General features: G+C 42.8%; 1 long non-coding RNA gene across 1 annotated transcript; it reads left to right on the top strand.

Annotated features, from left to right (window-relative positions):
• Window positions 1-450: 450 nt before the first annotated feature.
• LOC138845045 (uncharacterized) lies at window positions 451-14033 on the top strand. The gene is made up of 2 exons (XR_011381731.1): window positions 451-560; window positions 13855-14033. It is a non-coding gene; the product is annotated as an uncharacterized lncRNA (long non-coding RNA).
• Window positions 14034-14086: the final 53 nt, after the last annotated feature.

Genomic DNA, 14086 nt, shown 5'->3' with positions numbered 1-14086 from the left:
TCTGCTAATGTGCATCCTGGAAGGTAGCAGGCAGCAGGTAGCAGGTAGTTGCTCAAGTACTTGGGCCCTGCTACTCACTTGGGAAACCTGGATGGAGTTCCTGGCTCTTGACTTTGGCCTGGCCCAGCCTCAGCTGTTGTAGCCAACTGAGGAGTGAATCAGCAAATGGAAGATTCTCTCTCTCTCTCTCTCTCTCTCTCTCTCTCTCTCTCTCTCTGTTGCTCTGCTTTAAAAATAAATTAGCTTTAAAAAATTAATTTCACTGAATCGTAGGTTCCATGTGGGCAGGGTCTAGGTCTATTTTTTCCCCTACTATAACCCACAGCCTGGTGCTTACTGGATGGTTGACAAATATTTGTTGAACGAAGAACATGGGAATGAAGACCTCAGTCCTAGAAGAGCTGCTGTGGACTATGCCAGTCCTGTGATCCGTGCTGTTGCCAAGCATTGGAGGGAAGAGCCAAGCAACTACACCTGAATCCACTGCCTCCCTGCTCCTTGTCAGTTGAACCAAAGCAACTGTCACAGCGGCTATTAATTGCTGATAAGCAAAGCTGACGGTGAGTGCTAGGAGTTTGTTCTAGATTTTATGCAGTGACTGACAGAGTTGCTTATAAACTTGGACTTGCAGGGACAAATTTGTGACTGTACTTCCCAAGGCTATAAAGAATGGGATAGGGGGAGCAGGATTTGGAAAGGGGAGAGAAATAATGATGTAGGAATAAATAATTGACCCCAAGTTACAGATTATACAAAGAGTCTTCAAAATTTTCGTGGAAAATGCCTACTATGAAAAAACTATGCATGGGTTTCAAAATTTTTTATACCACAATAAACTTAACTTTTCATTCCATTTTCCATGAACTTTTTGAAGTACCCTCTTATAATGCAATTATGTGTGTAAGTATGTGCTAAAAACAGCAAAGAATTCTGTGAGTTGAACCAGATCTTACATATATTTTCCTTATTGCCCTGAAAAAGGAAAGCAAGTTATTTCACCATGAGTCAAATTTGGCAAAAGATACTTTGAACTACTTTCACATATTGATTTGAAGATTTTGTAGTCAGGACACGCATTGCACTTTGATTCTGGTAAGTCATGTGCTTATTCTCAGCACACCAATGATGAAATGAAAAGCAGTATTTGAATGATGGGTACATTAACAGCTTTAACTTTGACTGCCACATCAAAATGTGTTTTGTTCCATCTTATAATAAACATTGGGGGTTGCAATTTAATTATATGACAGTATAATTGAACATTCCTTTAAGTTGTCTAAATCTTGAGAGTCAAAGGGATAAAATAAAGAGCTCTACAGATCTTTTCCCTCTAGAATAAGGTAAAGCAGAAATCTGGAATATATTCTGTGTTTTACTATGTATTATACATACTGTGTTTGATGTAGACCAGTAAATATGAAACACATGTGTTTTATAAACACACACACACACACACACAGCCTATTTTGTCCTTGCTTGGATAAATCTTATGTGTATCATAGAAACACTTGCCTTTATTTCAATATGCAAATCCAATACCCTGCAGGAAAAATAAATGATTGCGGAGCTGGGTCGGCGCCGCGGCTCACTAGGCTAATCCTCCGCCTTGCGGCACTGGCATACCGGGTTCTAGTCCCGGTTGCCCCTCTTCCAGGCCAGCTCTCTGCTATGGCCCGGGAGTGCAGTGGAGGATGGCCCAAGTGCTTGGGCCCTGCACCCCATGGGAGACCAGGAGAAGCACCTGGCTCCTGCCTTTGGATCAGCGCAGTGTGCCGGCCACGGCGGCCATTGGAGGGTGAAACAACGGCAAAGGAAGACCTTTCTCTCTCTCTCACTGTCCATTCTGCCTGTTAAAAAAAAAAAAAAAAAAAAAAAGAGATGCAGAGCTGTCCACAAAAGATTTACTAAGGGGATTGGTGCTGTGGTGCTGGCATCCCATATGGGCACTGGTACTTGGGCCTTGGCTGCTCCTCTCCTGCTCCAGCTCTCTGCTAACTGGGAAAGCAATGGAAGACGGCCAAGTGCTTGGGCCCCTGAACCCACGTGGGAGACCCAGAGGAAGCTCTTGGCTCCTGATAGGCCCAACTCCAGCCATTGTGGCCATTTAGAGAGTGAACCAGTGGATGGAAGACCTCTCTCTCTCTCTGCGTCTCTCCATCTCTCTGTCTGTAACTCTGCCTCATAAATACATACATACATACATACATACATACATAAATCTTTAAAAAAATTTACTAATGACATAGAATCCTCCTACCTAAAAGCTCCTTAACCTCATGAACATCAGAACTACCAACTGCAGTTGTGCTAAGGACAAATCACGTTCGGAAACATCAGTCACCTCTATGTTAATATTGTGAATAAAATGGTCTGATGCTGAATAGGTTCATCTACCCAGCAAGCTATTATAAAACAATTTTACTGCCAGCAATATTCAATTACCACTCATAACTGATAAATTTACAATTCCAGGATTTTGAAAAAAACCAGAAATTTTATAAATAGTGTTCTTACACAACAATCCCATTTTTCTACAGTTTTGTTTTTTGCAGTTTCAGTTGCCTGTTGTCAACCACGGTATGAAAATTTTAAACGGAAAATTCCAGAAATAATTCATAAGTTCTAAATCGTGCTCCATTCTTAGTAGCATGATGAAATCTGTCTCTCCTGGGATGTGAATCATCTCTGTCCATGTATCCACACTATACTGTATGCATGTAAAGAAAAAGCATAGTTCACAGCACTGGATACTATTCACAGTTTCAGGCATCCATTAGGGGTCTTGGAATGTATCCCCCAGGAATAAGAGGTGACTATGTTACATCTCTCCCATAGTAATCACGTAATGGCTCTTTTAATATTTATACAGCTGAAACCCAGGAGTGAGGCTGCAGTTGTTCCGATTAAGTAAGCCTACTCTTGCTTAAGGATTAACTAGAATAGACTCGTTACAACATGATTATGATTATGATGACAGAAACTTTGCCTTCTTGATTTAAAGTCTTCTATCTTAATCCTGTCTACAACCTCTAAGATGCCTATGATGAAATATCAGACTATCCTTCCATATCACACTTCAGGGTCTCCAAAATGAGAAGAAACTTCATTAGCCCACTAAATAGACTTTGTCCTGATTCCTCACCTTGAGGAGCAACAGGAATAAACAGAACTGAAAGGGAGGTGGGCAGTGGTGATAATCAAGGTTCAAGGTTCCAAAGGTTCTTCAACATTAAGAAACACAAAGAGCTTACTATTCCTACCAGTTGGGAAACCCAGAAGTACCTGACTCCAGGAAGGTGTTTGCTGAAAATGAATTGCAAATTGTCTGCCTTTCAATTAAGCTATTTAGCCACTTGGCTTTGGTTTTGTTCAGTTTTCAATAAAGAAAGAAGCAGCTGATGGGAGGGCATAGACTGACAGTCCTTATTCTATGAAAAATCAAGTCTCTGAAGAAATAAATATTAAGACTTCCTAAGTGTCAAGCAACATTGGTGTGGTGGAGGCTGTGATGGGTCACCCAAGCTCTCAAATCCTCCATTTATGGCTGAGGCTGGTTGTGGCTCCTGGCCTTCCTGGGAACTGCCTTCCATAGAACGGAGCTGGTGCACCTCCCACAGGGGAGACCCAGAAGAAGCTCCTGGCTCCTGACTACTGCCTGGCCCAGCCCCAGCTGTTGCAACCATGTGAGGAGTGAACCAGCATTGGAAGACCTCTGTGTGTTTGTCTTTTCCTCTCTCTCTTTCTCTCTGTAACTCTGCCTTTCAAATAAATAAAATAAATCTTAAAAACAAAGACATTAGAAAAGCTTCAATATCTGGTGAAACCACAATACTTCCAGGCTAAACCCTCAAATGAAAGGCAGATTTTGTGAAAGATCTTGACTATCAGCTGTGATTTCCATTCCAAATTACCTGGAAGGTTCCACAAAAATACCCATTCTTTGTGTTCTCATGGTACTGCTTCTACAAAACCTACCTCTGTGATTTACGCTTTTTCTTTTCTTTTTTTTATTTCTTTACTTGAGAGGTAGAGTTACAGACAGTGAGAGGTAGAGACAGAGAGAAAGGTCTTCTGTCCGCTAGTTCACTCCCCAAATGGCAGCCACAGCCGGAGCTGTGCCGATCTGAAGCCAGGAGCCAGGAACTTTTTCCAGGTCTCCCACATGGGTGCAGGGGCCCAAGGACTTGGGCCATCCTCTACTGCTTTCACAGGCCACAGCAGAGAGCTGGATGGGAAGAGGAGCAGCCAGAACTAGAACCGGCGCCCATATGGGATGCCGGCACCGCAGGCAGAGGATTAACCTACTGCTCCACAGCGCTGGACCCTGATTTATGCTTTTTCTAACTCCCCTACTAGACCAGGACTTCCTCAATGGGAAGCTAGTCACATTTATATCCTTCCACCTCATGAATTGCATCTGGTAATTAATAGGCTTCTTGAATTCTAATTTCAATCAGTACAGAGGATTTATTAGCACTTATAAGATCCTGAATACTATAAACATTGTTGAAGATAATGAGCCACAGTTACTGCCCTCAAGGAGCTTATTACATTATGGAGCTGGTAACATATTTATACAACTGAAGACTAATCCAAAGGGGCAGGCATTGTGCTACAGAGGGTTAAGTCACACCTGGGATGCACGCATCCCATATTGAAATGTCTGGGGTCACAGTCCTGTCTATGCTTCTGATCCAACTTCTTGCGGATGTGCCTAGGAGGCAGCAGCAGATGAAGGCCCAAGTACTTTGGGTTTCTGCCAACCATGTGGGAGACACATACTGAGTTCCAGGCTCCTGGATTTGGCCTAGAGCAGTCCTGGCTGTTACAGGCACTTGGGGAGTGAACCAATGAATGGTTCTCTGTGTGTGTGTGTGTGTCCCTCTCTCTGTCACTCTGCCTTTCAAATACATTTTAAAAACCCTTTTAATTAAAAAAAAAAACTAAGACATAAACTTCATCAACTAAATATCATACATTGCATTTTCAGATTTATCCTTGACCCTCTGTGAAGCTCCATGAAATAACAGTAAAGAAATACAAAAGTCCTAAAATCACAAGTGTAATGAAACTTGGAAAAAGACTACTACCAAACAGAATTTCAGTAAAATGTTAGAAATGTGTAACTACCTAGATGGCCTGGAGAAGGCTCAAATCTCAGCTTGCAAGGCCAAAGATCAAGAAGGAAGGTCTATTCTATACATAGAACACCATAGAACCTCAGGAAAAAGATGCTAGGAGGTGGAGGTGCAGGGCAAAACTGAAATTAGAAAGGTTTATTTAAAAGTTCATAAAGAGCTGTAAAGTGAAATGCCCCAACCAAAAGTGCAGATTGCCTCCTCCCCCAGCACAGGAGAAGAAAGCTCAGGCTTTGGAAAAGCTGAACCACAGAGGCTGTCCATTCAGAGACATCAGACACAGCTAAAGAGAGGGGAGAACTCTCTTACCAAAAACAGAACAATAAAGGCTACAAACTGAATTTTGAGATTGCCTAATCCCACTCACCTAAAGGAAAATGGCATCCAGACTTATATTAACCTTGCAAGAAATAAAAAACTTCTCTCTGGGAAAACTAACCAGTCCAACAGAAATGTCATTTAGATGATATTTAGATCCTCACTATCCAAAGTGACCTACGAATTCAATGCAATCCTTATCAAAATACCAATGACATTCTTCATAGAAAAACAAAAGACCACCCCACAATTCATGTGGGACAATAAAAGACCCCAAATAGCCAAAGCTGTCATGAGCAAAAAAGCAAAGCTGGAGGCATCACAATAACTGTCTTCAAAGATATAGTAACCACATCAGCTTTGTATTGCCATAAAAACAGGCCAACGATAGAATGGAAAGCTCAGAAACATATCCATGTATTTACAGCCAATTGACTTTTAACAAAGAGGCCAAAACCACTTAATGGGGAAAGGTCAGTCTCTTCAATAAATAGTGCTGGGGAAAACTGGTACACACATGCAAAAAAATGAAATTAGACCCTAACTCATACCATATACAAAAAATAAAAATGGATTAACATTTTAAATGTAAGACCCAAAACCATGAAACTACAAGAAGAAAACATAAGGAAAAAGATCCATGATATTGGTCTAGGGAATGATTTTTTTTTAACATGTGACCCCAAAAGTAGAGATAATAAAAGCAAAAATAGATAAATGCAATTATATCAAACTAAAAAACTATTGTACAATAAAGCAATCCAGAGTGAGGAGACAACTTACAGAAGGGAGAAAATATTTGTAAATTACACATCTGATAAAAGGTAAATATCCAAAATATATAAGGAAACCAAATAACTCAATAACAGAGAATAATTCAACTTAAAAATGGGGATCCAGCACCGTGGCATAGGGAGTAAAGCCGCCGCCTGCAGTGCTGGCATCTCATATGAGCACCTCTTCGAGTCCACTTCCAGTCTAGCTCCCTGCTATGTCCTGGGAAAGCAGAAGACGGCCCAAGTCCTTGGGCCCCTGCACCTACATGGGATACCTCGAAAAGCTCCAGGCTCCTGGCTTTGGATCAGCACAGCTCTGGCCATTGTGGCCATTTGGTGAGTGAACCAGTGGATGGAAGTCCTCTCTCTGCCTCTGCCTCTATAACTCTGCTTTAAAAAAAAAAAAAAAAAGATTTATTTATTTATTTGAAAGTCAGAGTTACACAGAGAGAGGAGAGGCAGAGAGAGCGATAGAGAGAGAGAGAAAGCAGTCTTCCATCCGATGGTTCACTCCCCAGATGGCTGCAACAGCCAGAGCTGCGCTGATCTGAAGCCAGGAGCCAGGAGCCTCCTCCGGGTCTCCCACACGGGTGCAGGGGCCCAAGGACTTGGACCATCCTCCACTGCTAGACCAGGAGGAAGTAGAACAGCTGGGTCTCAAACCGGTGCCCATATGGGATGCCAGCGCTTCAGGCCAGGGCGTTAACCTGCTGTGCCACGGCGCCGGCCCCAACCCTGCCTTTCAAATAAATAAATAAATTTTAAATATATATATATATATATAAAACTTAAAAATGGGCAAATAGACATTTCTCAAAAGAAGACATACAGGCACATTAAAAATGCTCAACATCACTAATAATCAGGAAATGGCAAATTAAAACCATGAGATATCACCTCATATGTTAGAACAGACATGATCAAAAAAGACAAATGATAACAAGTGTGGGTAAGGAAGTAGAGAAAAGGGTGGGGAAATGGGATTTTCATACACTGTTGGTGAGAATGTAAATTAGTACAGCCACTATGGAAAACAGTGTGATGTTTCTTCAAAACATTAAAACTGGGACTATCATATGATCCAGTGAGCCCACTACTAGGTATATACCCAAAGGAAATGAAATCAGTGTGTCAGCAATATCTGTACTCCCATGTTTACTGCAGCACTTTTCACAACAGTCAAGATATGGAATTAACCCAACTACCCATCGTCAGATGAATAAACAAAATTAGTAAACATGTACAGTGGAATACCATTCAGCCATAAAAAAGTAAATGCTGTCATTTGCAACAACTTGGATGAACCTGGAGAGCATTATGTTAAGTGAAATAAGACAAGCACAGAAAGATAATTACCTCATAATCTCACCCACATGTGCAATCTAAAAGAAATGATCTGATAAGAGTAGAGAATAATGCATACCAGTGACCAGAGTTGGTGAGGAGCAGGTTGGTGAGATGTTGTTCAGAGGACACAAAATTCCATTTAGATAGGAATAATATGTTCAAGAGATCTATTATAAAATATGGGGACTATAGTTAACAATATATTGTATTCTTGAAAAATGCTGAGTGGATGTAAATTTTCTCACCACAAATTATGTGACATAATATACATTAATTCACTAGATTTAGTCATTGCAAAATGTATTTTACTGCAACACATTTTGCTGTACACAATAAATACATATAATTTCAGCTGTTGATTAAAAAATTAAAATTTACATAAAACAATAATACTTAGGATTTCCTTAATGAAATGATTAGGTCCTGCTCAATTACAGAGTGTGAAATCCATCAATCATTAAACCCTATTAACACGCCCCAAACGGCCGCTAAGGCTGGCCCTGCACCCATACGAAGCCAGGAGCCAGGTGCTTCTTCCTGGTCTCCCATGCGGGTGCAGGACCCAAGCACTTGGGCCATCCTCCACTGCCTTCCTGGGCCACAGCAGAGAGCTGGACTAGAAGAGGAGCAACTGGGAGTAGAACCCGGCGCCACAGGTGGAGGATTAACCAAGTAAGTCACTGTGCCAGCCCCCAATAATTTCTTTAAAAAAAAAAAAAAGATTTATTTATTCATTTGAAATGCAGAGTGACAGAGAGGGAGACAGAGAAAGAAATTTTCCATTTGCTGTTTCACTCCTCAAATAGCCACATTAGTTGGAGCTGGGCCAGACTGAAGCCAGAAGCCAGGAACTCCATCCAGCTCTCCCATGTGGGAGGCAGGTATGGGTCATCTTCTGCTCATTCCTCAGGTTCATTAGCAGGAAGCTGGACAGCAGGCAGAACAGCTAGGACTTGAACTGGCACTCCGATATAGAAGTGGCAAGTTAACCTGCTGCACCACAATGCTGGCCCAGGAGTAATAACTTCTTAAAATGTAAATATTCTATATTAACTAAAAATAGTGATAGAAATATACTTAGGAGATAAGGAAAATTAAATTACGAGTCTATTCAGATGAGGAGCAGTGTAAAGGAGCTATCATTTCATTTAGTAATAGTAAAGCAAGAAGCAGAAGTAAAAGGACGTTATTTAGAAACATGGAGGCAAATGCCAGAAGAAACTGCTAAAACAGTTAAAGTGGTTGCCATAGAGAATAGACAGATTGGAGTGGGTCCAACAAGCAGAGTGATGGGGAAAGGAGAAAGAACGAGCTATCTTGAATCTATTGGTTCATTCCCCAAATGTCCGAAACAGTCAGGGCTGGTCCAAGCCAAAGCCAGAAGCCAGGAATTCCATCTAGATCTCCCACGTGGGTAACAGATTCAAGTACTTCAGCCATCATCTGTTGCCTCCCAGGCATGTTTGTTAGCAGGAACTTAGATAAAAGTGTTTAGTTGGGACTTGAACCAGGCACTCTGATCTGAGATGCAAATATCCCAAGTAGTGGTTTATTTTATTTTATTTTTGACAGAGTGGACAGTGAGAGAGAGAGAGAGAGAGACAGAGAAAGGTCTTCCTTTGCCATTGTTTCACCCTCCAATGGCCGCTGCAGCCGGCAGACCGCGCTGATCCGAAGGCAGGAGCCAGGTGCTTCTCCTGGTCTCCCATGGGGTGCAGGGCCCAAGCACTTGGGCCATCCTCCACTGCACTCCTGGGCCACAGCAGAGAGTTGGCCTGGAAGAGGGGCAACCGGGACAGAATCCAGCGCCCCAACCGGGACTAGAACCCAGTGTGCCGGCGCTGCAAGGCGGAGGATTAGCCTGTTGAGCCGTGGCACCGGCCCCAGGTAGTAGTTTAACTTGCTATACCACAATGTCTACTCTGTAACAGCCTTGGGACAGGGCCAGGCTGAATCCAGGAGCCAGAACTCCAGCTAGGTCTCCCATGTGGATGGCAGAGACCAAAGTACTTGAACCATCACCTGTTGCCTCCCAGTGTGATCATTTGCAGGAAGCTGGATCAGAAGTGGAGGTCGACTTGAATTCGAGCACTCCAATATGGGATGTGGGTGTCCAAGTGGTAGGCTTGCTGTGCCACAATGCCAGCCCCTGATAAAATGTTTTAAGAAATATGTTCTAACCACCAGCATGTGATACAGCAGGTTAAGCTGCCATTTACAGTGCTGGCATCCCATATAGGGGTGCCAGTTCATGTCCCAAATGCCCCACTTCTGATCCAGCCCCTTGCTAATGTGCTTGGGAAGGCAGCCAAAGACAGCCCAAGTGCTCAAGCCCCAGTCACCCATGTGGGAGACCCAAAGGGAGTTCTTAGCTCCCTGCTGCCTATTTGGAGAGTGAACAAGCAAATGAAAGATTCTGTCTGTCTCTCTCTCTCTCATCCCCCCTTCAAATAAATAAATGTTTAAAAAATGTTCTAAAGAAACTATAGTACTAAGTAGAGTGTAGGGGTTATCCATCAGACTCATGAAATAACTCTATGCTGAAAAAACTACTTGCTGAAGGTAGACTTAAAGAAAGATGGGGAGGATTTGGATGGGCATAAGGAAGAAAGACACATAGGGTGATTTCAGCATGACTGTAATGAGCAATTACAAGGGGGGACAGTAAAAAAAACTAGTTTCTAGGAGTTAAGAGAGTACGTGTGAAGCAGTAGAAAATACTTAATACAAAGGTTCTTCAAAAAGCTCATGAATAATGTAATTAAAAGATAAATGTTAGCACAGAAATTTTTTGAAATTCATGCAGTTTTTTATTATACAAATTTTCCATAAACTTTTTGGAAAATCCCTTCTAAGGCAAAATCACATGATGGTAAGCATGGGAATTTAAATGGAACAATTTGAACTTGAGTAGGAAAGGGGGATTTGTTGTAGGTGCTTGGACAATAAAGTGATGTAACAAAGGCGGTATTTTAGGAAACTCAATATTAAAATGGCCTGCAAAACAGTGGATATGAGGCGTACTGTTCAGTGTTACTCACCATTGTTCTACCTGCACCTATCTCAGTATCTGGCCTGCAGTGGGAATTCAACCAATATTTACTGGATGATTAAACAGGAAAGAAGCTGAGAGCAGTTGTAGTAATGAAGTAATGAAGAGCTGTCATAGCCATGAAGTAGTGAAGCCCTGGACTAGGAAGAGGAAGTAAAAATGGAAAGAAACAGGGCTGGTGCTGTGGTGTAGTAGGCTAAGCCTCTGCCCACGGCATCAGCATCCCATCTGGTTCATGTCCCAGCTGCTCCTCTTCAGATCCAGCTCTCCTCTATGTCCTGGGAAAGCAGTAAAAGATGGCCCAAGTCTTTGGGCCCCTGCATCGCGTGTGAGACCTGGAAAAAGCTCCTGGCTCCTGGCTTCGGATTGGTGCAGCTCTGGCTGTTGCAGCCATCTGGGGAGTGAGTGAACCAGTGGATGGAAGACTTCTCTTTCTCTTTGCCTCTCTGTAACACTGCCTTTCAAATAAATAATCTTGTAAAAAATCATTCCACATGAAATATACAGATTTTCTCACAGTGATAATGTTATAAACAGCACTTAAGTTCTTAGATCCCCTCCAACTATAATAGTCGGGTGCTGCATAAGAGTATTTCTGTCAGGCACAGACCACATTTATGACAGTGGTCCCATAAGATTATAATGGAACTGATAGCCTTCTATCACATAGTAGTGTCATAGATATAAAAATGTAATACCACAATATATCACTCACATATTTGTGGTGATGCTGGTAAAAACAAACTTACTGTGCTGCCAGTCTTAGAAGTGCAGCACAGTAATGTATAGTACATAACACTTGGAATGATGGCAAGCTACTGTCTTACTGGGTTATTATTTACTATACTTTTCTTTAAGATTTATTTTATTTATTTGAAAGAAAGAGTTACAGAGAGGCAGAGGCAGAGAGAGAGCGAGCGAGCTCTTCCATCTGCTGGTTCACTCCCCAAATGGCCGCAGTGGCTGGAGCTGGGCCATCTGAAGCCAGGAGCCATCCTGGGGAGTTCCACGTGGGTGCAGGGGGGCCCAACAACTTGGACCATCCTCTGCTGCTTTCCCTGGCATAACAGCAGGGAACTGGATTGGAAATGGAGCAGCCGGGACTTGGACTTGGTGCCACAGGCCAGGGCTTTAACTCACTGCACCACAGCGCTGGCCCCCTATTTTTTTACAGTTATTTTAGAGTGTGTTCCTCCTTATAAAGAAAACAGTTCAACTGTAGCTCTCAGGCAGGTCCTGCAGGAGCGATCCCAGAGACACTGCTATAACAGATGACAGCTCCATGCAGGTTACTGTTCCTGAAGACATTAGAGTGGGACAGGATATGGTGGTGAAGACAATGATATTGATGATCTTGACCTTGTATAGGTGTGAGTATGTATCTTAGTTCTTAAAAAAAAAAAAGCTTAAACAGTAAAAAAAAAAACCTCTTTCAAAAACAGAAAATAAGGATCTAAAGAGGATCTAAAGGAGGAAACAATTTTTGTACAGTGTACATGTGTTTCTGCTTTGTTATACAAAAAATCAAAAATTTAAAAGTACATATATAAAGACTAAGAAGCTGTATTAGTGAAGAAAATTTAAAAATATCAATTTAACATGTAGTATTTGCAGTCTACAGCAATGTCTGTTCTAGATCTTCATAATCTTACTCACCACTCACTCACTGACTCACCCAGAGCAACTTCCAGTCCTGCAAGCTCCATTCATGCTAAGTGCTCTATACACTTAAACACTTTTATGTTGCTTTTTTCCCATGTTTAGCTACACAGATACCATTGTGTTATAATTGTCTGCAGTATTCAGTTCAGTAACGTCTATACAAGTCTGTAACCCAGAAGCAACATGCTAAGCCATGTAGCCTAGGTACAGAGAAACCTGTACCATCAAGTCGTGTAAATACACTCTGTGATGTCCACCATGTCATGGTGTATTACTAAATAAAATCTGTCCTTAGCATTTAAACCACTATTGGCTTGATCTTTGACAGACGGCTAATAATGAACTGAAAACAAGGAAAGTATTAAAGACAGGGAGAACAGGCTTATTTGCTTTTTTTTTTTCTTCAATAAAGCTGAAAAAAAGTGAAATCAAAGATGTTGTAAGAAGATGGTGATTGTGGGTAGCATCCAGGTGTTGGATGAAGTTGGACACAATTCAGAGAATAAGTGAACAATTAGTCTTAGGGAGAGACAGTTGTCTTTTTCTGGAACTAGAGATAAAAACGACAGGATCAATTAGATATGATGGGGAAATCAGACGACATAGAATAGGTCGTAAGTGTGAGAAAGCAAAAATGTGATGTTCATTCATCAGCCTGGACCGACAGCTACGATGAAGGCTAACTGCAAGGTGAGGACAGGAAACAGGTACTTCTCTCCGGGACACGTCACATCCATAAAGTCACAATGTCCTTTCCATCAATTTCTTACCCAGAAGCTTTGTTCTTTCGAACCACCGACTATCACAAACTATCGAAATTAAAGCAGTAAGGATAAAACATCCCACTCTTCCCTGAGGAATCTAAGGCACAGGGAAGCAGCCTGGATTCCCAAGCCAGGTGGAAAGCTTCGGAAAAAGCGGTTTCTCCGCATTAATTCTGTGGTGTTCAAGGAAGCAGAACCTCTGCTCCCCTGTAGTTCAGACCCCAGGTTGGTGCCTTCCCTCAAAGCTCTGCTTGGCATGGCGCCTCTTAAACCGCCGCTTCATTTAACTTTTTTTTTTTTTTTTTAACCCAAACTGCGCTTTCCCCAAAGCCCTGTGGTAACCCAGACCCCCTTGCACGGGAGGACCCTTTATGGTATCCATCTTCCACACACGGGGGGCGAAGGCAACTTTGCCATGGTTTCCCCTTCGACCTGTAGTCCACCAGTCTCCCTAGGCCTCCTAAGGCCAGCTCTGCGTTCCAGGCCAGTCACCCCTCCGGAACTGGCACGGACCGGTTCCATCCGTTTCCTCGCGGGAGGTAGGCTCTCGGGTTCCCTGAGGATGCGCCGCCACCTGATGATCCCGGCCCCGGCCTACGCCTTCTTCAGCTGCCTACTTCATCCCTCAGGAGAAACTGCCTTCTGTCTCACTCCTGTCCTCCCAGCCCGCTCTGAGGAGGGAGCAACTGCTTCCACCAGCGAGCCAAGTCCCACCTTCATTTCAAATCTTTCTTCCTGGCAACGCGCTCTTAAAAAAAAAATGGGCCAGGGAATTTTTTTTTTTTTCTTTTCCTCAGACCAAAATGAAAGCGAACTCCTCCTTTCGGGGAATCCGGTATTTCATTGAAACAAGCTACAGCTTTAAGGAGTTACCAACAACGTCTTCGTCTCCCAAAGAAAGCTAAATGGCTCTGGGGAACTCAGCGGCGGTCGGCAAGGCCCCGGTGTCCAGCAGCCCCGCAGCGCGGGAGCTTCCAGGAAAACTTCACTCCGCGACCCCGCCGCGGTGACGGCGCCGCCCCCGGCGCA

This window comes from Oryctolagus cuniculus, chromosome 13, assembly GCF_964237555.1.
Source record: "Oryctolagus cuniculus chromosome 13, mOryCun1.1, whole genome shotgun sequence".
In the NCBI taxonomy this organism is placed as follows: domain Eukaryota; kingdom Metazoa; phylum Chordata; class Mammalia; order Lagomorpha; family Leporidae; genus Oryctolagus; species Oryctolagus cuniculus.
Note: the sequence above shows the minus strand (reverse complement) of the source record. Positions and strands in the feature narration are given on the sequence as shown.